Below are 25,092 nucleotides of genomic sequence, written 5' to 3'. Positions count from 1 at the left end.
TTGATTTTTGGAACCATATTTCATTATTAAAATAAGCTTGTGTATTGCATTATAGGTTTGGTAGTTCAAGTTCCCGTTCTCTCTTGGGGGTTGGTTTCTCTGGTGAGACACCATCTTTCCATGATGTACGCAAAATCTAGTGATTCCCAGGACAAACTTTCTCAGCAAACGAGCAGTATGAGAGGTGCATGTGGAGATGGGATGGATCTCGTCTAATGGTTTCAGTAATGTAGAAAACATAAGAAAACAACAGCAGCTTTTACTGATGGCACGGAGCTGGGGCCATCATCAGTCCAGAAAAGGTTCACAGAGGGAAAAGCAGATGGTTGTGAATATTGGTCCATAGAAAGAAGAGGGCAAGGTTGTTCAGAACAAGGTAAGAACTGAGGGTTTAACTTGATTGCAGGTTGGTTGTGAGTTGCCAGCATGATATGACCATGGAGAAAACAAATGTATTGTTTTACAGTGTATTGAGGCATTGCTAACAGAGGTTAACTTTTAATATCATAAGAATTCAGTGAGAACACAGTTCGTGCCTGGCAGAGGCTAAACTAGAAGTAAAATTGCAGAGGATGCCTGCTGGAGGGGCTGTGAATAGAAAGCCTGTCTTAGGTGTAGAGACCAAGACAATTTGTCTTTTTTTAACTCAGCCGTGAGAAGACCAGGAAGAAGATACTCATGTTCTCTAGCCGTAATTCAGGGCCAAGTGGCCAGGGTACAGAAGAGCAATATAAGCTGAGTGACCGTCCTGGCGTGAGAACAAATGGCTCTGAGAAAACGTGTGCTGTGAATTGGGAGAGTGAGGAAAAGCATCAGTAGGAATAATGGAAACTGGAAGCTGAACAAATTTTAAGACAGGGCTGGTAAATATTTTAAAAGGATTACGTGATGTGATTGCCTGCTTTGGTGACTCGGGAGGTTCATTACAGTCCTGTGTTCTGTTGCCTTTCAGCCAACATAGTCCTTCTCCGGACGCCAGCCCTTGAAGGAAACGAGAGCTAAAAGAGAGTTCCTGGGATAAAACGTCTGCCCACAGATCGATTGCACCGTTTGTGCCAGTGGCCCCTTTGCACATTTTAAAGGATGGGGATCGTGCCTGTTGTGTCTCAGTGGAGCGCTTCTCTCTGGTCCCAGTCACGTGGCATCTGCCACAGGTTTGCCAGGAGCTGGGTAGAAAACTTCCATTTCATGTTCTCCATATGGCTGCTGTCTAGCAGATGACATCACCTAAATGCCCGTAGTCCTGGCTCTCCCCTCAAAAGGCAGAGCTGTTAGGGAAAAAATAAACCAAACCTCCTCCTTGCTCCCCCTCACACCTAAAAAAAGTGCAAAAGTAAAAAGTCTTAATGCATTGTGTTAACTCAGGAGCAACGACCAGTCTTCAGGGATCATAATTTGTTACGGATACTTAATTGCAGCGTTGTTTTCTGTGTTTTTATTTGGGAGGGAAGCCTGCAGTTCCTGTTAATGCTTTGTAACGTACTTTGTGACATGTGGTAACGCTAGGGAGAATAAAGCCCAGGAAACACATGCGGCTGGCAGGCAGGGCCAGTCCTTTTCCTCCTGCCAAGTGGGCTGCCTTCAGATGTGTTTCTGGCAGAGAGCTGCGTGACACCTCAGGTTCCCTCCTGTGTCTTTCCAAGAGTAACAGAGATTTTCTTCTTTGCGAAGGAAAAATGAAATAATGACAAAAAGTAATAAAAGCCATCCTCCCAAGGCATTCAAAGAAGTTTAAGACAGGAGTTGGGGGGGGGTGTTTCTAGCTCAGAATTATTTTGTTGCAGATTATTACAGAGTGCTGTAGTTTATCATTATGTATTCTATTTTGAAGTGTTTCATTTCTTTAAGGTGGTGACCTTCAGTATGCTGAAAGCATAACTGTATGATTCTTATGCATGTTTCAAGCAGCGTAAGCCGCTTCTAAGGCATTTTGAGAACATGGCTTGCTAATTAAATTTTTGTGTTGATTTTACTCTTGAAGAGTGCCTGCATGGGTGCATTTTGGGGGAGCGCTGGTAGTTACCCTGCAGTGCCAAAGGAGCTGGCAGCAAGGTGGGTGGCGGAGTACTGCAGTTCCCCTGCAGTGGAAATGCTGGGAAGATGGGTGTCCCAAGTCCACTCAAGTGATTAGCCCATCCATTTTTTTAATATATATTTTATTCCAGCAATGGCATAAACTGGCTTTCCCTTCTCTCTGATCTGAGACGACTCTAGTTGTTCCATCCTCTCTGAGAAAATTACTTTTTATTTCTTTCTCTTTCCTCAGGAGGTCCTTCACCTCCCCAGTCTCTCAACTTCTCTTTATTCTTTCTCTTCTGTGCTTTACAGTCCCCTATGGTCCTCAAAATCCTGCTACACCATACAGTCCCCTGAGCTCCCTGTCAGCCTTTCCTTGCACACAGCATCTTTACAAGTTTTTGTAACTTCTTCCTCTTTATTCTCTGTGGTCTCCCCACACATCCCTATTTTTCTTATGTCTCCTCCTCCTCCTACATGCTTTATGATCTCTTTGCCAGTGCAAAGTAGTTCCCAGTAACATATTTACTGCTCTTTTAATAATTTCTAACGATTGAAGTGTCATGAGTGGCAGGACTTGCCTAAATAGGTGATAATTCAAAGATGAGACTCTAATTCTCTTTTCAAAACTGCAATCCAATTTGTCTTCCCTCCCAGCTTTGCCAAAACTACAAACTAGTCTGTCTTACATTTCATATATATGATCTCATGTCAGAGCAGAAGTTTTCTGGAAAATTTGAGACAAATTGGATGAGGCATTTTTGGATTCGTATAGAAACTGAAGCATTATTTTAAACAGATTTTTTTAAAAATTTTTTTTTTTAAACATTTTTTGGCTTGTCATGACTCAAAAGCAACATGGGCTGGAAAATTCCAGATCTGCCAAGACCATGGGTTTTCTCCACAGACTCTAGGTTTTCAGGTTCTTCTAGGGGCCCGGAGAGTAAAATTAGTAAAAGGGGCAGTCCTTTTTGGTCGGTTGTCTTTCTCCCCTCCCTGCCTGATGGAGCTGCGGTGTGTACTGAAGGGTAACCTCCCTGGTAATTACCTGTTGCCTCTCAATTGCAGAAACAGAGGATTAGGGGCCAGGGAAAGAGCTGATCAAATTGAGCCAAGTCCACACGTGTTCAATGTCAACCGTTTTTATGGTTACTGAATGCTGGTTGTTGAATGTATCATATTAGTGCTTTATCAGTAAGTGGCTTTTCAGCTTGAATTCTGAGTTGATAATACTGATATAAATATTTTCTTTTTTTTTTGGCTAATACAAATCGAGTTTTTTCTCCCAGCACAATAAAAAATTCTTGCAAGATGCCTTTTTTCCTTCAATACCAAAGCAGAGAATTAATTTCAATTTTGTGAATTGTTTTTTATTCCCAAGCATACTACCTTTAGATGAATTTCAAAACAAAATATTTTGTGAAAAAAATCAAAATGTTTATCAGGAAAATGTCAATTTATTTTTTTCCTGTCCTCCCAAAAAATCTCTGTAGACTTGCTAAATTCAGTACGAATTTATAGATAGTTTTGATTAACCCCAAATGATATTTTTCTGGGCAAATATGTTCATTATTTACACCAATATCTTTTGTAGCTCTATTTTACAATATTTTTCTCTGATGATCTCATCAGTTACTAGTCCCTTTGACTAGTTTGTTAAAAGTTTATTAGCTAGGGTGAAAAAACCCTATGGATGCCCTAAGAACTTTACTTGCTGATTTTTATGAGCCTGAAGAAACCCAGCCCAGCCAGCTATGACATATTTAAATTTTTTTGTAGCTTCCCTTCTCGGATACAGCATATGTTGAATTCTCAGTGGTGTGGGGGAATTTACCTAAGCAGTGATAAACACCGAGGAGGTGATTGGGAGTTGTGTATGTCCAATTTTCCTACCTGATCCAAAGATGCAGAAGGCTTTGTCACCTGTAATTGAGCTTCGCAGGTCACAGGTGCTCTCTCCCTGTGCAAGCAGTAAGCTATGAGCGTGGTTTTTATTCTTTGCATGATCAGTTCCTATCAGAAGTAGAGGAAATGGTGCTTTGAGGGTGTACACAGTGTACTGAAAATAAAGCATAAAATAGTATAAAATATGATTTGTTTTATCTTGGGAGTGAGTAGAGTTGGGGGAAAACTCTCCATGTTTTCTTGCTCCCTTTTTCTTCCTCTCCTGCACAAACACTGTGATAACTCACGAGTAGTGTGGATAAAGTCTGCTATATATGGCTAGAGCTTTGTGAGGGGTTAAGCTAGAAGCAAGGCTTGCATTAATTTTTTATGATGGACAAGTTGGTAATGATGGGTGGAGTGGTGCAGTGCTGCTAGGAGAACAGTGCGACTGTAAGGGCAGAATATGACCACAGCAGCCCACACAGATTTCATGTCCCACCCTGGTATTTAAATTAGGTCTTGTACTGGCCTTTTGCACAAGATTAATTTTATTCTAGAAAGGGGTGACATTTCTTCCACAGAAAAAACCAGCACTCTAACAATCTAAATTAAATTAAAATTTAAAAAAAATATTATTCGTATCCAAAGAATGGAAAAGAATGGTGAAAGACTAAGTAAATTTAATGGGAAGTTTAGTGAGGTAACTTAAAAATCTAAAACCCCAGAAAGTTCAATATCTCAACCACCTTTAGTCTGCTTTTTTCTCATTGCACATCTTCCATTTATAATAATAATAATAAAATCACATAGATTGGCAATCCCTCTGTACATTGACAAGATGAGCCATCAATGTGCATTATATGTGATTTAAGGATGTCTTAAGCACCCACCCAGGACATATGGACATTACACAACCAGAAACTGTCTTCCAGCTCTTGTATCTATGGCAAAATCGTGACCTTTATGTTTCACGTAAGGAACAAAGATTCCCAGCTTCCCATTTAAATTCCCCCTTCCTTGTACTGAAAATATTAAAACAATTTAATCTCCTTACAATCCCCAGTGGTGCCCTTTAAATCAGCTTTTCATTGGGAATTGACTATATACTTTCTGTAACATAAACTGAAATCTGGGAGTTGTAAGCTGCCAGCAAAATATGAAGGTATGCTACATTTGCCCAGATATATAAGATATGACAAGATTTAATATGTATTAAATTTAACAGGTGCTGTGATCTCCCGCATAGATACACAATATTAAAAGGCGTACTCCAGAGAACTCTGCATTCCCTGCTAGTTCTGCATTTCTGTCCTTTCCAGCATATTTTTATCTGTAATCTTACCTCCCATTTCTTACAATTCAGATTCATTTTACTTAAGCGACATTATCTATATTTTTATCAGGTTCCTAAATTACAAGCAACATATGCAACCTTAGCTCCAGCTTCCCAGAGGTGTTAGTTGGGATAATTGCAGACTGTTTAGATAAGCAGTAGACTTTGACAGAAACAGAACAAAACTTGCATGTCACAATTCTCACCTAGTCAGGAAAACTGTTTCCCTCGCATGCTTACTATTTGAATCTTTAGTGGAGAATCTTTAGATAGGGAGGAGGTGGATGGGGAGAAAGGAGAGTGGTTATATTTTTGTGAAAGCCCCTTAGATGATGGAGAACCATCCATTGCTACCTTGTAGCTGGGATGTAAAGCCAAACATGTCAAATGCTGTTGAATCACATTTTACACGTGTTTTACATAGTCTTGAGCAATAGATGTAAGGTGCTACAAGACAGGGAATAAGATGCTGAGCTAGTTGGACACAGGGCCTCTCTTGAGCTTGCCAGCAAAGATCAAGAGTCCACATTAATATAAAAATTATAGGTCTTGCTGGGAAGAAGTGCTTCTTGATTGCCATTTACAGTGCCCACACTCTTGGTTTCACTGGTACTGCAGGTTCTAGCTCCCAAATAGTGACCTTCTTTATTTTTTTTTAATGTCTAACCCATTCAGACATTAATAAAGACACCACCTCCACCCTGCTATTCGCAATCATGTTGTATGTTTTCTGAATGTAGAACACACGCCCTCGGTCACTCAGCACTCCCACATCCACCAGTCCTTTTGTAGCTCAAGGAAGCCACAGTGAGCTTTCCAACCCAGATTTCAATGCGGATCTTTCAGCTGGTGAGAGGCAGGTTCTCTGAAGGTTTGTTTTCCCTCTTCTGTCAACAGAGGATGTTGAAACATCACTTACTGAGAAAGCTATGTGAGAGGAAAATGTCATCATCTCAGTGGGCTAAATAGAACCATATTTTGCTCTCTGTCTGGATCAGTATTTTTAAAAAAAGAGCAAAATTTTCCATTGATGATGCCCTGTACGCAGAAAGAAGGAGGAAACAGAGAAATTATAGACATAAAGAAGCTGCATGTGGCTAAAAGCTGAAAATCAGCCTATTAAAAACAGAGGAGGTAAACCAAAGACTAGACCCCTGTAAACACAAGGCACTGATGATATTTCCAGAGATCTTAAAGCCCAGAGGAACCACTAGGATATTGTAGTCTAAGCTTTTCCATAAGATAGGCCAAGCAGTTGCACTTGGTGGTTCCATCAATAGAGCAGTATCTTCTGCTTCATCTCTAAATTAAAAGTACATTTTATTTTTTATTTGAAACTCTCAACTGATGAAGAGTTGTTTGGGTAAGTGGTTTCAATGGCTATTTTCATGGACAAGAATGTATATCTTATTTATACCCTGAAATGCTCTTCCTTCAGTTTCTGGTCACTGGATTTCTTTTTATTTTTATCTGTCTTTTGCTGGAAATCTTTTCTCCATGAATATACTTTTAAGGATTGCATCACACTTAACTTCCAGTTGTATAAACTTACTAGGATGATGTTTTCTTGCTGTAAAGAAGACCATGTCACTGAATTTCATATGAAAAGTGATGGGAACACTTGAAGCTCCTTTTCAAATGTAACTTTCTACAGTTCTGTGGTGAACAGTACATCAGCTGAAATCTTTCTAATAAGATGCAGTGTCATTCTAAAAGGTTGGAGTGTCTTTGTAAAAGGTATTTTAAACATCAGATAGAACTTGTTTTCATAACCTAGAAACCAACAGGAATTAAACACTTTTGAAACATGGTTGGATCGTGCTCCATGATCAGAATGAAGTCTCAAATACAGTTGTCCCCAGCCCAGGTGGCTGTCCAGAAGAGGACCTGGGTGCAGCTATGACTACTTTCCTTGAGAGGAAAAAAATGTTGATCTGGGAATGCATATTAGATGTGGAGGGTGGAAGTGTGTGAATTTTGTCTGTTGGATGCATAAGTTGCATCCTTTTTATGGGAATCTGGTGCTTTTCTGGACTTCCTTGGTTTATGGGTAATGTGAATTTATGAGTTAGTTTACTGCAGCAATAGGCTGATTACAATTCCCTGGAAAAAGAAAAAGAAAAAGAAAAAAAGAAAAAGGAAAAAGGAAAAAGAAAAAGAAAAAGAAAAAGAAAAAGAAAAAGAAAAAAGTTTAAGATTCCTTAGTGCTGGGTCCATGTGTTATCCAAGAAAAATGCAGAATCAGCAACAATATTGACTGCTAGTCCTCTTTGGAATAGACACCTCTGACAGCCAGAGCTGTGCTAGCCCAGTCACATTTCAAATTTATGAAGATTTCCTCTAGAAAAATGCATCTTCCATAAAAACTTCTTTTAGCCTTTGTCTTTTTTAATAAGGTATCACCCTCCATATATATAGTGCAGGTGCTAAATCTTCCAAGGGATTAGTTTAAAAGTCGAGCCACAATAATATAATTTAGCTTTTAAAAAATCGATAGAGTGTGTACCTTAAGCTATATGTTATGTGACAGGTTGCAACTCTGGCACAAGAGGCCCAGTGTTTGAAAGCTAAAGCTGGTCAGATTGATACTGGATATGAAGCATGTGCATGGTTGTGGTGTTAGTTAGCTGCTGAAGAAACTTATTTAGGGAAATGGTTGATTTTCCAGTACTCAAAGACTTTAAATCAAGCCTTTGAGAGTATGGAAAGGTTGAGCATCAGGACTGGTGTAGAGAGAAATGTTTTGGATAATTTGTCTTTCAGAGAGCATTCTAGTAAGACCTGCAAGTGAAGAGGATGACTGGAAACAAAGCTAGCCTCATTTGTTGGGACCACACAGTACGTGCAAAATGAACAAACTCGTGTGGTCAGCCCTGAAAGCTGATGATCACTTACTGACAAATTCACATCATAACGTCACATATTTCACCTCTAAATTCTTCACACCTTTTTACAAAGTGAATTTTTTATGCTGCAAATCATGCGTCTTCCCATCCCAGCATCTGTTAGTTAATTTAAGACCATTTAGAATAACAGGCAGCTACACAGGAAATGGAAGCAAAGTTGAGTGATAAACTGGGATTACTGGAAAGATGGATATCTGTAGATTGAGAGCCTTACTGAGTCCCACAGAGTGGATGTATTACTTGTCATCTTGAACGACACTTGGCACTTCAAGACCTACCAGTAATTACCTGAATGAAGAATGGGAACGCTGCAGCAATCTCGAGAGCATGTCCAATGTGTTGGGGGAAAGGCGGGTCACTGTTGTCCCGTTTGGCTGGACCATTCTGGTGGAACTGGGAGGATATACTTTAATGCTGCAAATACTTTGACATTATATTAAGTACTTCAGGGAAACCTTCCTAAGGCAGAAGAAAATGTTGAAGGAGAGGTTTATTAACTAAGTAACGAGATTCTTCCCAAACAGGAAATATAATGACAGTGAGTGCACCACTTCTTAATTAAAAGTAAACACACAAAATACTTCTACAAGAAACCCAGATGAGGAGAAAGTTTTGTGGTTGGTATTCTGTTACGACTGTCAGGACCTGCAGAATGTATAAATGTAGCAAGTCACAATGTAAATTATGGAGATGAATCCCCTGTCTGAGGAGTTAAGGTATCCAGTTAAGAAACTTTACCGCATTGCTGTTAATTATGGAAGACTTGATGGCTGTCTTATGGACTTCTTTTCAATGGGGATATGCCAGAGAAATGTTTGTTAGCCAGTATTTTCAGTGTTCCCATTGACTGTCTGACAACAGATGCTAAAGTAGGAGTAAAAATTACAGAATCATCTTGGTTGACATTGAATATGTTGATAATATTACCTAGCACAGAGACTGCCGACAACCTAAGAGGTTATTGGAAGATCTGCAAAAAACTGTAGGCCTCTAGAGGTTTTAAGATCAGTGTCATACACCAGAAAGAAGTAGATTTTTTTTAGTGACTTTAGTAGCCTGTGGTTGAGTTCTAGCATATTGTTTGCAAATCTTTCCAGTCTTCTTGTAAAGCAGTTTTGTGGTGGAAAATCCCTCATGTCTTTCAGTGGGTGATTTCAGTGTTTAATTAGAAATGCTTTCTAACCCGAATTTGTAACTCTCGTAGTCTTTTCTTGCTAAACTAAAGAGCTATTTCTTATCAGATATCTCTTCCCCACAAAGGTATTTGTAGGTAAGATTGACATCCCTTCTCAATTGTCTATTGGATAATCTAGTAGGTTTGTCTTTCTTCATTCCTCACCAAACAGCAGATTTTCCTGACCTTTATATTAGACATTAAATTATTTTCTGAACCCCTTCCAATTTCTACCATCCTCTCATGGGTGTGAACACCAGAACCAGAACCATCACTCGAATCACAATAATACTTTAGCTGTTGGCATTAACTGCTTCATTGCCTATTTCTGTGCTGAAATTAGAAAGATGGGAGACACATGGTTGTATAGGCAGCTCCAAGAAGCAATGCAGGAGAGCCTAAACTCCAGTCCTCCAAGGTGCCTCTGGGAAAAGCCATCTCTTGTCACAGATGGTAGAGGGAACTTAGAGAGACCAGCTTCCCTAAGCCAAGGTTAGCCTTTGTAAGAAGCCTCAGAGAGAAAATTGCTTTGCCCATATTGTCACTACATGTCTATCTAGCAGTGTGTAGACAGATTTTCTCAGGCAGTTGATTCAGAGAGAACCAGATTTACTCTTTGGCTGTGAACCAGGTTCCTGGTTCAAGAACTTTCCTGACAGTTTTCCATGTGGGATATTATTCTGATTCATGTTTGGGCTGCAGCAATAATTCAGTCCTTCCATACAGTAATTTTATGCTTTTCTAGTTTGTTTTCTTGGAAGATCTCAAAAATGCCATAAATATTCATTGATTTACATTCACAGCAATCCAAGGAAGAAAGTAAATATGACGGCCTTAATAAGATTATTCTGCATTTTGTTTTAATGCTATATGTGAAGTCAGTTGCAAAGAGTGAAACAGAGCCAGTTTCTCATGCAAACTACTGAGCCCATCATATCTCTCCACTCGATATTAGAATTATTGCAGTCCACACTGAAAACTATCTCCTTCTTTATCTATGTAAGTAGCCAACCCTGTTGCTTCATGACTCCCTTGCTATACTCTACAGATACCTAGCTATGTGCTGGGAAGGAACCTCCAAGTATGTGACTTAGCCTTTTGGGATGTACTTGAAGACAAGGTGTTGAATGTGCCTCCTTTTTACAGCAGCAGGGTATTTTCCTCTCAACATTCAAAAGAAGAAGGAAATGTGAGAACAACTGCCCCAAAAGCATAATGGGATATTTCTGGTTTGTGCATTCCTCCTTTTGGACTGCATCCCCTTGGCTTGCAGAGAAAAGCTCCAAGAGGAGAGGGTAGGGAGCTGTTTTTCAGTGTGTTTGTCGAAGCTGTGGTCCATTGTGCTATGAGAAACCTCTCAAGCAGCTCCAGCAAGAATCTTCCTTCTGCTCCCTTCCACATCCTCCCTTATTCCTAGGTCCCCTTCCCCCTCCTCACTTTCTTTCATGTGGATCAAGGCCTGGAAAATGACAAGCCTCTTGATTAATAGATACAGAAAGCCTTCTCATGTAATTTATTTGCTTTCTGCACCTGACTAGAATCACTAGGTTTATCTGGAAAGGAAAATATATCGTTCTTCCTGACTCCGAGTGGCAGCAGAGAGAGCTGAGCATGTGATATCAAGCTGCGCATGGAAAGCAAACAAAACGCCATTTCTGTATTTTGTAAGCATCTCAGGTCATAAAAGTGTCAGCACGCTATATTTCTTGCTGGGATCCTCTCTGTTTTATTATCTGAGCCCTTTCCATTGTGTTGAATATGCAAGGAGAGTCTCCAAAGCAGGCAACATCTGTTTCTCTGTCATGTTTTTGATTATCAGCTCCATATTCCTTGCGAGTCTCCTGCTCACATATTCCAATCAAACTCAATGGGGGCTTCAACAGCGAGGACACTTCCTTATCTCCCTTCCCCCCAGACTCTCCATCCATCATTCTTACATGCTGGCCCACTAAATGCTGATGCAAGAGGCCTGTTCTTTACGCTTGGGTAACACACTCATGACCTCTCCAATTTGTTTTGTTTGCTTAAGTCTAATTGCTGTGAGTATACCTGCCTCTCCATCCTTAATAGGGGGAAGGGGAGAGGAAGGAGGCAGGTGAGACATCTGACTGATTTTTGTTTTGGTACCTGTGGAGAACAACTTTCTAATGTAGTTTTAGATGTGTTTCCCAGTTTTCTTCCCTCAAGAGGAAGTTTCTTCCCTTCTTTCTTAGCTCCCAATTGCTAAATCAGTCTCTCTGTCCTCTGCCAAGAGATCTGTTTTACCATTTATGCAGGAATTTCAATCCGCAGATGGGGATTCTGCCAATAAGAATCAATTAAAACAATTGTCTTTTGCCTATGGTATTGCAGTTGCAGGATATCTGGCACACTGAGATCTGGGAACGCAGAGACGTAAGTTACATTGAGCTATGAGTTGTTTATCCAGTGATGTTTTGCATTTATTTTCACAGAATATTTTTGTGCCCTTGTGGAGAACGGCAATGAACAGTTGAAGGGTGATACAGCGAGTGTTGCAGTTGAGATAACTGAAGTGGCAGTCTCTGCAGGTGAATTGTATTTATTTATTTAAAGGGTAGATTCCTGCCACCACAGGTAACTCACCCATCCATGCACAATAAAGCCACATTGTGAATCCGCATGGCAGAATTTTCCAGATGCAGCCAAAAGTGTTGCTGACATACTCAGGGTCAAAGCCTGCATAGAAGAAATGTATGTGCTCCCTAGATCTTACACTGCTAGCAGTCGTGAGGTTACTGATGGATCTTTTAGGTTTCAGGCATGTCATGGCTTGCTTGTATACTCCAGGTTAAACCAGTCTCCAGATTTAGGGTCATAAAGGAATTTTTCTCCACATCAGATTGGTCAGCATATTTGCTACATTTGCCCTGTTGTGCCATGCATCTCCTTGATGTCCCCACATCTAGGGTTTCCTAAAATGACTTGCTCGCTGGGCATCTGTTTGACCAGTTCTGACATGATTTTTGGTGTGGGGGAGGGAGGGATCCCAGGTGGTGCTGGGGTTGGAAGGGCCTTGCATCCCATGGCTACCTGCTTGAGCCTCTGGCATTCAGTGCAGCTTCCCGTTCACCTTCTGGTGCTGCAAATGGAGTATACCTGGGGCAGGGGCCCTGAAGTTCATCTTACAAGGATTCAGACACCCTCATACAGCGTGGTTAATAGGTGTGTGAAAGAGATTAAGGGCTCAGCAGGTCATTAACCGCACCAAACTGACTACATGATGAAAGGCAACACAGACTGAATGGAGAAGAAGAGCAAAAGAAAGTGGATGCTTGCAAAATACCTGTCACTGAAGATGACTGCAGGAAACAGAAGATAAGGGTGAGGAAAAGTGGGGAGAAGAGATGGATGGACATAGCTCAAGGAGCAGGCAGGTATGGAAGACCATAGCCTTTTTTGGTGGGCTCACAGAGCTATCTGTGAGTGCAAAGGCAGACTGTTGTGGGAGACTGCAGTGCTCAGGCAGCTTCAAAATACGAGTGTCCTAGAGAGGCAGTAGGAATTCCTGAGAAAATAAAGGGTAGGGGAGAAGAAAGGAAGCTGTAGTAAGGTGGGTTACTGGGATGGGTCAGAAGCGGATGCAGGGTATGAATAGCTTGAATGGGAATCGTGGGCTGGGATGGAGAAATAGAAATGAGTGATCAGGAAGAGAAGGAGGAGACAGAAAATCGGGGGGGGAGGAGATTCACAGAGTGCTGTATTGGGGAAAAGGAGAGGAGGGCAGGGCAGGGAAGGGAAGGGAAAGAGTGCGAATGAACATGGGGGCACCCATAAAAGGCAGAAGAGAAGGGGAAGCAGAGATTATAAATAGCAGAAGGTTGCTCTCAGGGATCCAGGCACAGAACACAGAATACCACAGCTGAGGTTACTCATCCACAGCCTTTTGCTTATGTTTCATACACCCTTTAATTATATGATAAGACTTTTTTTTTTCTTATTATTATTTTCATGTGAATGCTACCTTTCCTACCTACCTCAGTGACCAGAAATGTATTTACATAATCTACTATTTCCTTGTTTTCTACACTCTATATAGAATTTTTTAGTATCATTTTTCTATTGACTGCATACTTATGTGATTAGAGCTAGCTAACATTATTTCCTAGGCTGATTTTTTTATTGTATTTCCACTACATAAAAGTGTGAATGGCCTCATTAATTTCATTGGTATAACTTTCCATAATGTTTTGATTAGTTCACTTGGAAATGTCTATTATAAGACTGTTCTATTTAATACAATGTTTTAATAAAAGCATAATAATAAGCTTTATGCGTTAATAAAATACGCAGCAGCGAGTTTGCATTAATTAAATGAAATATTTCAGCTTGAAAGCAAGCCTTCACCTAGAGAAAGCACCTAAAGAAAACATTTCGGTTATCCTGAATTAAAATTTGGGGGAGTTTTCCTGCCCTGCCCTGTCCCTGGGGCAAAACCTCGGGGCTGAGCATCACCTTGGGCCACTTTGGTGAGTCACCAGCCAGTGGGGCATGGCCATCCAGGACCCACTTTCTGATTGGCTAGCTGGAAGCTATGTGTGTTCTGATTGGCCAGTCAAGGTTGTGTGCATTCTGATTGGCTGGCCAAAAGTTGTGAGTGTTCTGATTGGCCAATCAGAAGTCATGAGTGATCTGATTGGCCACTAGGCTGTCCTGTCTGCCCTGTTGGGGCTGCAAAGCTGTCCCGGAGCCATTACCCTGGTCACCTGCAGGCATGGGCCTAGGTGGGACACAGGCAGCTGCAAACCCAGCCCACTTCGTCCACATCATCGGCAGGTCACAGCTCCACTCACGGTGAGTTACAGTCCTGCTGAGGAGAGCAGTGATGTGCTTCTGGGTACGATAAAAGCAGAAATAACCATGAGCATCTGGTAAAACCACAGGAAAGGAAAAATGGCATGAAAACTTCTTGCATTGGATAGCCAGACACCCAAAAGCCTTTGGGAGGACACTGCACTTCTGAGGCGGGAGATGGAAGATGAGATTGCTGCTGGTGATACTTTAAAAAGGCCGTTCAGCTAAACATTCAACAAAGGGGTTCTTGAGCATGGATTAGAGTTAAAATTGTGAAAGCGGTCACTCTCATTGTAGAAGAAACCACATATCAAGACAGTAGCAGAAACTGAATGAGACTATAGGGAAATATGGATCCTGTTACTGTGAATTCGTGACTTCAGTTTTGTTCATGGATATTTCAAATATGCTCACCAGGAAATAGAGTCCAATAAAGAGCAATGTACTATGCATTAGTACAAAGAATTCAGTTGCAAGAAAACAACAGATTGACCCAGGGCCTAGATCTGCGATGGGTATAAAAACAAAAGCAAGGAGCGTTGAACTTCCAAGCGCAGTTTTGCTATAACTTGCTATCTGGACCCTTAGGCAGTATAAAGGTACCACAGAGTTCTGCCCTGACTCAGTCTCATCTGCTTGACCTTCCCAGTTGGCTTCTACACATTTTACCAAGTCTTTGGCCCTCTCTGCTGTATCTAGGAACCTCCATCTTTCTCCTGCCTTCTACACCGTTCCCTTGCAATGCTTCCCCTGACCCGGGAAGATTACAACATTTCTGTACGCTGTGTGGTTCCTTCTTTGAAAAGAAGGTCCCTTCATCTTGCCTTCCACTACAGGTTTCTACACAGAGGTTGTTCTAAGAGGCAGTTGCAATGATTTCACAGGGAGATAAGACAGCATCAGTTCTACTACCTGGGCCTGGCTGTTGTTTAATATTCAGGGTAAATACTAGGGTAGATGTAGGCTGTGCTCTTTTGGCAGGCAAGTTTCCACTCCATTTGCAAATGTAATTTTCAAACTGTATGCATGATTCATAACAGCAGAGACAATAGTGAAAAACCTGAGGAAAGCAATTATAATATTATTAAAAACAAAGAATGCGTCCCACATGTTTAATTTCTATTCTGTTTAAAAATATTTACTTGTGAGTCCTGTATGCCAGTCATTCGTGGTGCAGCACCACAAGCTCTGTGATTTTATGGTCCAGATGCACCAGACTGGTATATGGATTCAGACTGGGAAAGTAGCTGTGGCCATGCTTTGCAGATTGGGGTGTCCCCCCGTTATGACCAAAGAGCTTCTGGCAAACTTTATGTGCTTCAGCTCTTGCCTCTTGCTGCAGCTGCATCCCCGCGATCCTACAGTGTGTGCATCATTTGACTGCCTAAACCCAGTGCTGTCTCTGAGCCCTGATCCTGATCCCTGCGAAGGGATAAGTAAGCAGCAGGATCTATGTCATGGAAGCATGAAGAGAAAGTAGGTAGACTTTGTTAGACAAAAGTTTTTAAAATAAGTTTTAGTAGTGAGTGAGACGAATGGGAAGAGAGGGAGCAGTAGATGGAGCAGGTCCGACATGAGATCTTTGGTACAGAGCTAGATTCAAACACGGGCCCCCGAGCACCCCCTTTCCTGTCCTGCACTGCAGCAAGCTAGCTGCACCACCTCCTATTTTATCCCTTCTCCAGGTCTCCAGCGCAGGCATGTCACCTTTGCTTTCTTCCTGTCCCCACCGTGTCTCACCTCCACCTGCCTGAGGTCAGTGAGATGAATCAGAGCAGCCTTCAAGCAGTTTGAGCTTTTAGGAGGCACTGGCCCGGCAGCCAGATTGGGAAGTGCTGAGTGCTTTGCTGCTAAGGTACCACAGTGCTAAGCTGCTTTACCCTGTCTTTTTTTTTTAGGGCTGTGTCAATCGTGTTGTAGCTCTAGACTTGGGCATTTGATTTTAGTAGCACAACTTAAAATGTTTTGTCAATAACAGGCAAGTTGAAAACTGCCTGAAAACCAGCTTACAATCAATAGCTCCGCAGAAGTTTGCAAAACATGTGGCACACTGAATAGTAATTGTGATGTTTTCTAGCTGTTTCATAATGGAAAAGAGGGTAAGGCTCAACTTCCTCATGTCTGCAGGCGAGAGGGTACTACCTCAGAGCAATGTGAACAGAGCAAAACTGGAGAAGCCAAGGAATCAGAAAATAGGCCATTGGGAGACAAAATGAAATCCTACTTGGGAAAGATGATAAACTACAACATATGGAGAAAATTACCTAAACCACGTTATTCACCAAGGGAGCCGTGGAAATAGGTAGGCTGAAAAAGACCTAAGTTTGAGGGCGGACAGTAAATTAGACATGAGTTTGCAATGTGTCAGTGATGCAGTTTGGGCTTCATACACAAAGGCACCACATCAGAGAACATGATAATAAACCCCCTCTCTACAGGCCTAGTGCGACCACACCTGAAAGTTTCGAGGACTTTGAAGTCAGTGGAGTTGTGCCAATTAACACCAGCTGAGCATCTGCCTGGTCTGTTTGGTTATAGCTGCCTTATTACTAGACAGTTATTGACAAATTGGAAGAATCCAGTGGAAAGGAACAAAAATTATGATGGAGCTGGTAAGGCTCACACACACACATGCATATGTATATACAAATGATGAAGTAAACTTTATATGAGCAATGTTCAAAGGTAGGGAAAACCCCATTTATTCAAATTTCAAACAGCTGGCTGGTTTGACTGCAGCTATGATGCTCTTTAGTATATGGTCCCTAAGGATGTTTGTGGAATGGTTGGTCTTTGATTGTAGGCATTTGCATAAGAACAAAGGTCTGTTTGTGAACAAACATGGGTATCCATTGTTAAATAAAGGGTCTCTTCCTGGATGCATCCCTCTGATTAATCTGTATTTAGGCACCTCAGCAAGAGACCAGTTTTTTAAGTTATCACCCACAGTTGTCATGAACTTCAATGGCAAGTGCTAAGAGCTCATCCTCTCTGCATGTCTGACCTCAGCTATATAGATGTTAAATATAGATGTATACATCTCAGTGTAGGTGTCTAGATTTGCATTGCTTAGTGGACAACAGCTGAAGTAGCCATGAAGACCCAAACATTTTCCATTTCATTATCTAAAGATACATTGACCCTGACAGCTAGTAAAGGTTATTTAATGCAATGCCCCTTGAAAGGAATTCCTGAAGATGAAAGTTCCCTGTCATTCTGTCTAAGACTATCCAGGACCTGATCCAGAGCTCTGGAAGTCAGTGAAAATCTTTCCATTGACTTCAAAGTGTTTTGGACCATTCCTAGATAATAGCACAAATTTCACTTCCTTCTTTCTTTCCAGTTGGGTTGTCTGAAATTGCAGTGTCTGATTGAATCCCTATGTCCCTTGCATAGCTTGCATGCCAGCTCCCTTTAACACCTTCTGTGAAGCTTACGATGTTAAATGACATATTTGGTTGCTGTAGGCATCTTCTTTCCAATCTGGACCCCAGCTGCTTGAGATCTAACAGATCGTTCTTAAAGGACAATGTGAAAGCAACAATTAGTGTATCTCAAGAAGTCGGTTTAGCTAAGCACCTCTAAACATATCACTATGAAAGTTAGTTTTGGACTCATAAGCCTCAGCAGCAGCAAAGTGATTACAAACTTACCTATTCATTAACCTTGATAAAAGTAGAGGTTTTCCATGCTGTTACTGATCATAATGCAGAAGTGTCTCAATGCTGAAATGCCTAAACAGAGAATCTGGCCACTTAACCATCAGAGACCCAGACAACCCACATCACGTACACAGATGAATGTGAATATATGACCAATTTTGTAGGGAGGCTTTTACTCCCAGAAAATGACAAAATTTATGAAGTATGGACTGAAAAAAAAATGTGTTAAAGACAGAGAACCTTCATATGGTGAAAACTGTTGAGTTTCTGTCATGTTCTGCTACCACTAGGTGATACCAGAGGTTAAAACAGGGTTATTTATCTTTGTATGCCACATACAGAATAAATATACTGGAGCTACCTTTCTGCTGTCCCTAAAATTGTTCAGTCTCTCCACCATCTGATTGCTGCCAACATCCTCCAGCCAGGATTTAGCTACTATTTAGGTTCTATTGTTACTTCTGAAACCAGAAAATCTGCTAGTTTCATTAATGTCTGACATTATTAAAATGAAAACTTAAGTTGGAGGAGCCGGAGTGATCTATTCCAAATTAATTCCATGAGTGTTTCTCAGGGGAGTTCAGGGGATTCAGACATATCCCTGGAGCTTGTCTACCCTGTGGACAGTTCTCTGAAAAGGTAAATTCACAGACACTGTTTCTCTCCATCACTGTACGATTCACCTGTGCTGTCAGCCTCCTCACTTCAAGATTTCTATTGTGTGTGACAGCGGAAAAAGACATTACTAACTAATATCGATGTCTGATGAATGCAAAGCGCAGGCACTTCCTCTGAAGTGGAATAAATAAATAGAAAAGGAGGCAAGTCCATTTATCCTTGTCATGCCAGCTGACTGGGGAGTGGAAAAAGAACAAAATTAAGCAAAGCGGAGGAGACGCTATAGTGTATTCCCCATCACAGGGGCAAACTAACAGTATGCCTTACTAATAAAACTGGCACAGACCCAAATAAGAAAGCCCTCATATGTAGAAACACACTCCGAATACCACAATCACTGATGGAGAGGAAATGAGATGATGGGTGAGTGGAATGGGGGAGAGCACATCTGGCGAATCAAACAGTAACTCTCCATATCAAATGGACGTGGACACCAGACTCCACCCTGTGTTTTGGAGGCTCTCGGAAGCTGCTCTGACCATGTGGGACAAGCCTGCTTTTGTGCTTCCCTATCAGTCCCAGGCACCTGTAGGCAGGTGGAGTATTAACTCTGTCACAGATTCACGCTACCTTTCTCGAATTAAGCCGTATCTCCTAGAGCAGTGCTTGAGCCCTGTTGTGACTCATGGTTTCCAACATCTTTGTGAGACTGAGTGCTCAGTCTTACCATGTGAAGTCCTCTCTCAAAAGTAATAGGAATTATGAAATAATTATGGATTAATCTGGCATGACCTGTGGTGAGCCAGGAACACCTTCCATGACTGAGGGCTTGGAGGTGGCTATCAGACAAAATCATGTCTAATTTTTTGCAGAGCAGAGGAGAAGGGGACGGACAGCAGTGGAATGCACTTAAGAGAAATAGATACACACATGAAAGAAAAAGGCCTTGATATTTAAAATATTTATGGCCTTAAAAGGCATGAAAACTGATACTAGCCATTAACTAATAGACGTTCTGTCTTTGTGATGCAGCTTACATCCCTAACTAAAACCACATCTCTGCTCTGACTTTGTCTGAAGCCAGGTGCACAGATGATTAAATTTTGGGCCAGCTACAAGGAGAGTGTCTCCATCCTGTCCTCTCCTCTAAGCACACACCATCTGTGGGATACTTATTCATCTCCTTTTGCTGGGCTGACATACTGAGCCCATATTCTTCCAGCATCAGTTGTCCTCATACTGTCAAGCTGTGCAAATGGAAGGATCTAAGTCTAAGCAAGTAACAGACTCTGGGAATAGGCTTGTGCTGTATTAAGCCAGTATTAACTGCTCTGCTGTAACCTCGATGTTGTTCATATGTGTTTTCACAAAAGAGATTTGGGTCTCTAGCTGTCCGCTTTTGCCAACATGCCTTTTACTTCTGTGTTCACTATATTTAAATGCTATATTGCTTTGCACCTCCTCTGTGTGAATCAGAAAAGGAAAGAGGCTGGCTTTGTATCTCAGAGCATATGAATTCCTTGTAATGAGTGGAGGGCAGATTGTTTGAAGCATTTTTATTTTATTTTCTGAACAGAATTTTTGAGTCATAGGCCTGCTTGTAGCAGGAAATAATAAACCCAGATCCTGCCTCTTTGAGGAAAGAATAGGTGGAGAAAAGGACTTGAATACATGTATATTTTTCATAAATAGATAAGACAGCACACTTTAAGTGTGCTGAACATATGAGAGAATAGACACAAGCTCAATTTTTTTTTCTTCTTTTTTTTTTCTTTTTCTTATTTTGGTTTCTCCTCTGGTCTAAGCCATAGAGCCTGACCCGATATGCAATACATTTGACCCAAATAAATGCGAATTTTATTCAGACCTGGATCCAAAGCTGTGACCCAGATTTTCCACTCTACCAGATATTAAGCTGCATAAGATTCATTCAAACTTCCATTTCAAGAAGTTCCTCCAAAGCAGGGCACTACCCTTCATTCTTTCTTCATTTCCTCTAAAATGCAAAAAAAAAAGGCTCCTAAATTTTCCACAAGGCTTTTGGATCTGTTTTCAGTTGAGAATGATGCCTTGTTGACATGACTGTGCCCTGCAGTTCTCAGAATTATTTCTGGGATGGTGGACTCAGGCTGCAGAGCGTACAGCCATAAGGACCGAGGCCTTGAATGTGTACACTTTGAGAAGAGCAGGTAGAGAGCAGAGAAAACATCTGATGGACTCCACAGGTAAGGAGACTAATTGTGGAGGTGCAGCTTCCCACCACTGCTTGCTGAATGCACCTTGCCAGGAAACGAGAGCACCCTTTACCCCTCATCACCCACAGCTGGTATCTTGCAGGACACCTGAACAGTGCACAAAAGCCCAGAAGGATAAGGATAGATCTGTGCTCTCTCGGCTTTACCAGCAGACCATCCATCCCTACTGCATCAGTTTCCATCTCGTTGGCTGGCTAGAATTTAAGGTACGCTGGGTCTAGGACAGGCCAGCCAGCAGGATAGATGTAAAAATTTCTAGAGGTAAGGAGAGAAAATGAAAATGTTGACATAACAGGCAACTACTTGCCAATATATGGCAATTGTATTCTGTCAAGTGTCCTACACCATTCTTTGGATGACACAAATAACACATATGAAGTGTATGAATAGAAGTCCCAAATGAAAGAACATCCTGAGAAGTGAATTGCTAAAGGTCAGCTAGCCTGCTGGTGCCTGAGGAGAGCATGGAGATCACAATCTATGTTTTGCTGGCTTTTCCTAGCCACAAAGTCCTTGCTGGCCTCAGCCATTTAAGAAAGTCTGCAAAGGAGAATTGTAGCTCAAGTAGATCTACAAACAACAAATACAATAAATAAATACATAGTTATCTGCATAGTCTATTTGATTAGCTGGTTAGCAGGTGTGTATAGGTGTAATGGAAAAGTGGAACAGCAGACCATGGAAGTGCTGCTTATGGAAATACCAAGTTCTGTACCAAGATAGTTTTTAGTGAGCTTTTATAGTAAATATGGCAAGAAATATTTTATGCAATCAATTCACATGAAAATGTAGCAAACACATTCCGTCTTTTCTTTTTTGTTCAGTAAAGGTCAGGGAATTTTTAAATGTGTTATAAACATGTTAAATGTCCACTCTGACACATGTAAAATAAAGTCCAAACTTGGGACATAGGGACAAAAATGGATCTTGGTTTTAACTAAAATTTACCCTAGAGTCTTTCTTGGAGTGCATCCTTAGATCTGCTCTGAAAAAGGCTGTATATGCTCTTCTCTGCAGCATGGAGCTTGGGGAAAAATCTGGAAACACTGCAAAGTAATTAAGAATAATGAGATATAATAATTTTATGGTGACATTATTAGTGAGATGATTTACTATACTTGAAGTTATAATGCTTTCACTGGGGAAGGAATTTGGCCTTGCTGGAGGAAAAGTAAGCAGGAGAGCAATGCAGTAGCCAACAAGTAAGCAACGTTTCCAACTAACCTCCAAACTAACAGGGCAACAGCCGAATTTCAGGCTTCAAAAGCAACACAGCTGGAAAAGACATTGAACAGTTAAAAAGCCCTTGGAGCAGAGGAAGGGAAGGCAGATGAATGTATGGGACTGTCAGCAGGTTCTAACCTGCAAGCAGGTAGGTTTAAAACCTGTTTACTCTCTAAGTTTTTTGCTCTAAAAAAAGAATCCTTTTCATCAAGGCTAGCACTGCCATTGCTTCTGGAGACAACAGAACGGGAGGTGCTGGAGGGAGTGTAAGTACAGCAAAGAAGTTCTGGTGTCCTTCAGACCAGCCTGAGGATCCCTTTCCCAGCCACCGACACCTCCCCCCAAACAGACCCCTCACACAAACCTTGCCAAGGCTCCAAACCTGCATGGAAATGCTTTCAGAGAGGCTGGTTTTAAAATTTCTGCCAGAGATGGCAGAAATGTCAATGTCATGCTTGAAATCTGTGTAAATTGAGGAAGAATGCTACATTAGAAATATAATAATTCCTGTCAGATAATCTCATCTTAAGTTTTGCTAAGGGAGAATTATTTTTTTTTAATAGGCTGAGAAGACTGATAAGAAGTTGATTCCTGGAGCATCTACATTTATTATTTTCTGTATATACTTGTCTGTGTTAGAGAAATTCAATAGCAGAAAGAGAAACCAGAATAGAAAGATTTTTCCCTTCCCTATACCTCAGCTACTATAGTACAACATCTTCCTCTGCTACAGTAAAATAAAAGATAAGAGCAGCACTGAAGAGCTGAAAAAAGCTGGAAATTTAATTCACAGACAAATTAGCTGCATTGCATTTAATATTCCCAGTGAGGAAATGAAAAGAAATTTATTCTGTTCCTGCTCTCCACAAATTCACCAGAGGGAATGATATCCCTTAATTAAGGAAGACTGATTGCTTGTTTTTTTTCCCAGGCTTTCGTTTGCCCTAAAATAAAATTATGAGAAATAAATGGTGCATATAAAAAAATCAAAACCACACTGGAAACGCTGCAATCATGCAAATTTCTCATTGTAGTAGATACTACATTCTAAAGAATTCTTTAATAATCTAGTAGGAGAGTTGGCCAAATGGAGCGATTCATGCCCTGTTTCAATGGAGAAGATCAATTCAATCAAACAAACTAAACCCAAGGAATTCCTTCTGTTATTTCAGGGCTGGTAGTTTTACATTGTGGAATAGTATGGAAGTATACGTATTTGACAGCCAAATTTTTTTTTTTTTCATAAACACTATGCATAAATATGAAGAAAAGAAGAAGATTTAGATCAAGAAGGAGATGGGTGGTAAAGGGAGCCTTGGACTGAAACTGCATTGGTGCCATCTTGGCATGATCAGATGAAATTGAATGAGAAATACAGGCTGAACAGTAAAACTGAGCCTAATGCAGGCTTAACAAAGAAAGTGCAGTTGTGCCTAGACAGCTATAAAGTGTTATAATATTTGTCATGATTTAAGGAACTAGATACGACCTAGTAACTGTTTTTGCAACTCATGTTTATAAAGAATGTTTATCTTTCCATTTATTTAAAAATGCAGAATAGAGGAGTTTGAAAGTCTATTTAGAGAGAAGACAGCTCAGTACCTTCTACTGCATACTCAGACTATGAAGGCACAATGAAGAGGCTGAATGCAAGGGGGGCTTTGATAATGCATAGATAACTTAGAAGATGACCCTTGTACTGTTTGTTGCTTCTCACCTGAATGTAGCTATGGTGCACAGCCTCAACTGGTTGCTCAAAGGGCTGTGTAAGAAAGAAGTACATGAAAATTGCTCTCCTGATTTTGATCGAGGATGCTTTTGTAGCCTGGTAGCTTCTCTCCAACAATGACCATAGCAGATGCCTTTAGAAGGGTAAGAACAGGTGAGGCGTTAATGACACTCTCCTAACCACCAAACAAATTTAGCTCCAGAGATTTTCTGATCCTGATACTTTTTCTCTAATATCCTTTGATGTAGTGCACTTCCAAAGATTTGTCTAGTCTCTTCTTGAACCCAGGTGTGTTTTTCATATCCATAACATCCTTAGGCACACAATTTTATTACTTATATGAAAACTCGCTTTCCTTTGTTGTTTTTTAACTTGGTTTCTGCTAGCTTCATTTCATCGTCCCTAGTTTCTGAGTCGGAAGAGGCAGTCTATCATAATGCATCATCAACATTTAATCCAGGCTTTTGCAGAACACTCTCAACCACCTTTTCTTTTCTGGGCAGAAAAGTTCTGGTCTACTGAGTCAGTCCTCCCACAGAAGTCATCCCATGCTTTTTATCATCCTTGTAGACATTCTTTGAATCTTTTGCAGTTCTGTTATATCCTTTTTGAGATGGTAACAACAGAATTGCACACAGATTCAAGTTTGGGGCTAACCAAGGGCTTGTACATGGGCATGGTGTTATTCACTGTTTTGTTGTCTGTTTTCCTAGTAACTCCTAACTTCTGATTTGCTTTTCAGTTGTTCCTGAGCACTGAGCTAATGTCTTCATGGATTTATATCCTCACTTTTCGTTCCTTAGTGGCAATGGTCAGCATGAGGTCATCAATTCCTATGAGAAGTGGCAACTTTTCCTCGTGTGCCTTGCTTTATATTTATCTGCATTGAATTTCACCTGCCAATTTATTCATTCATTACTCTGTCATCCAAATGCCCTCCACCATCCTTCACAGTCTGCCTTCATCCTCAGTAACTTGATTATCTTTGTACTATCAGGTAATGTTGTCACGTCTCAGCACACGCTCTTTCTGTGGTCATTTATAAGTATGTTGGACACAGGACTCAGCACTTACCCTTGTGCAAATCCTCTGGTGACATCCATCTGTTGTGAAAATGACTGCTTATCCCTATTCTATATTTCCTTGATTTCTATTAATTCTTTTTTGGGATTTTCCTTCTTATACTTGGGCTGCTTAGTGTACTTAGCATCCTTTGGTGAGGGACTTTTCAAAGCAGATTCTGCCTACAGGGCCATCTTCACCTGACCGCTGCTGATCCTTTCCAACAAGGCCAAGGAAGCCTCTCAGACAGCACTTCTCTTTACACAAGTAATTTTAACCCTTTTGAAGTATACTGTATTTCTTCATATATCAATGAATTCTCTACTGAGTATTAATGATTTATCGAGATGTGCTGGTTTTGGCTGGGGTAGAGTTAATTTTCTTCACAGTAGCTATTACAAGGCTGTGTTTTGG

The 25,092-nt window shown here is 40.9% G+C and overlaps 1 protein-coding gene across 1 annotated transcript in view; it reads left to right on the top strand.

Moving 5' to 3' along the window:
- The first annotated feature begins 360 nt into the window (after positions 1-360).
- Positions 361-25,092, top strand: part of HAO2 (hydroxyacid oxidase 2) — a 48,419-nt gene continuing 23,687 nt past the window's right edge. Inside the window, exon 1 of the mRNA XM_075764158.1 lies at positions 361-376. The gene's annotated coding sequence lies outside the window, so the exon portion shown is untranslated. The remainder of the gene's footprint in view (positions 377-25,092) is intronic.

This window comes from Balearica regulorum, chromosome 1, assembly GCF_011004875.1.
Source record: "Balearica regulorum gibbericeps isolate bBalReg1 chromosome 1, bBalReg1.pri, whole genome shotgun sequence".
Classification (NCBI taxonomy): domain Eukaryota; kingdom Metazoa; phylum Chordata; class Aves; order Gruiformes; family Gruidae; genus Balearica; species Balearica regulorum.
Note: the sequence above shows the minus strand (reverse complement) of the source record. Positions and strands in the feature narration are given on the sequence as shown.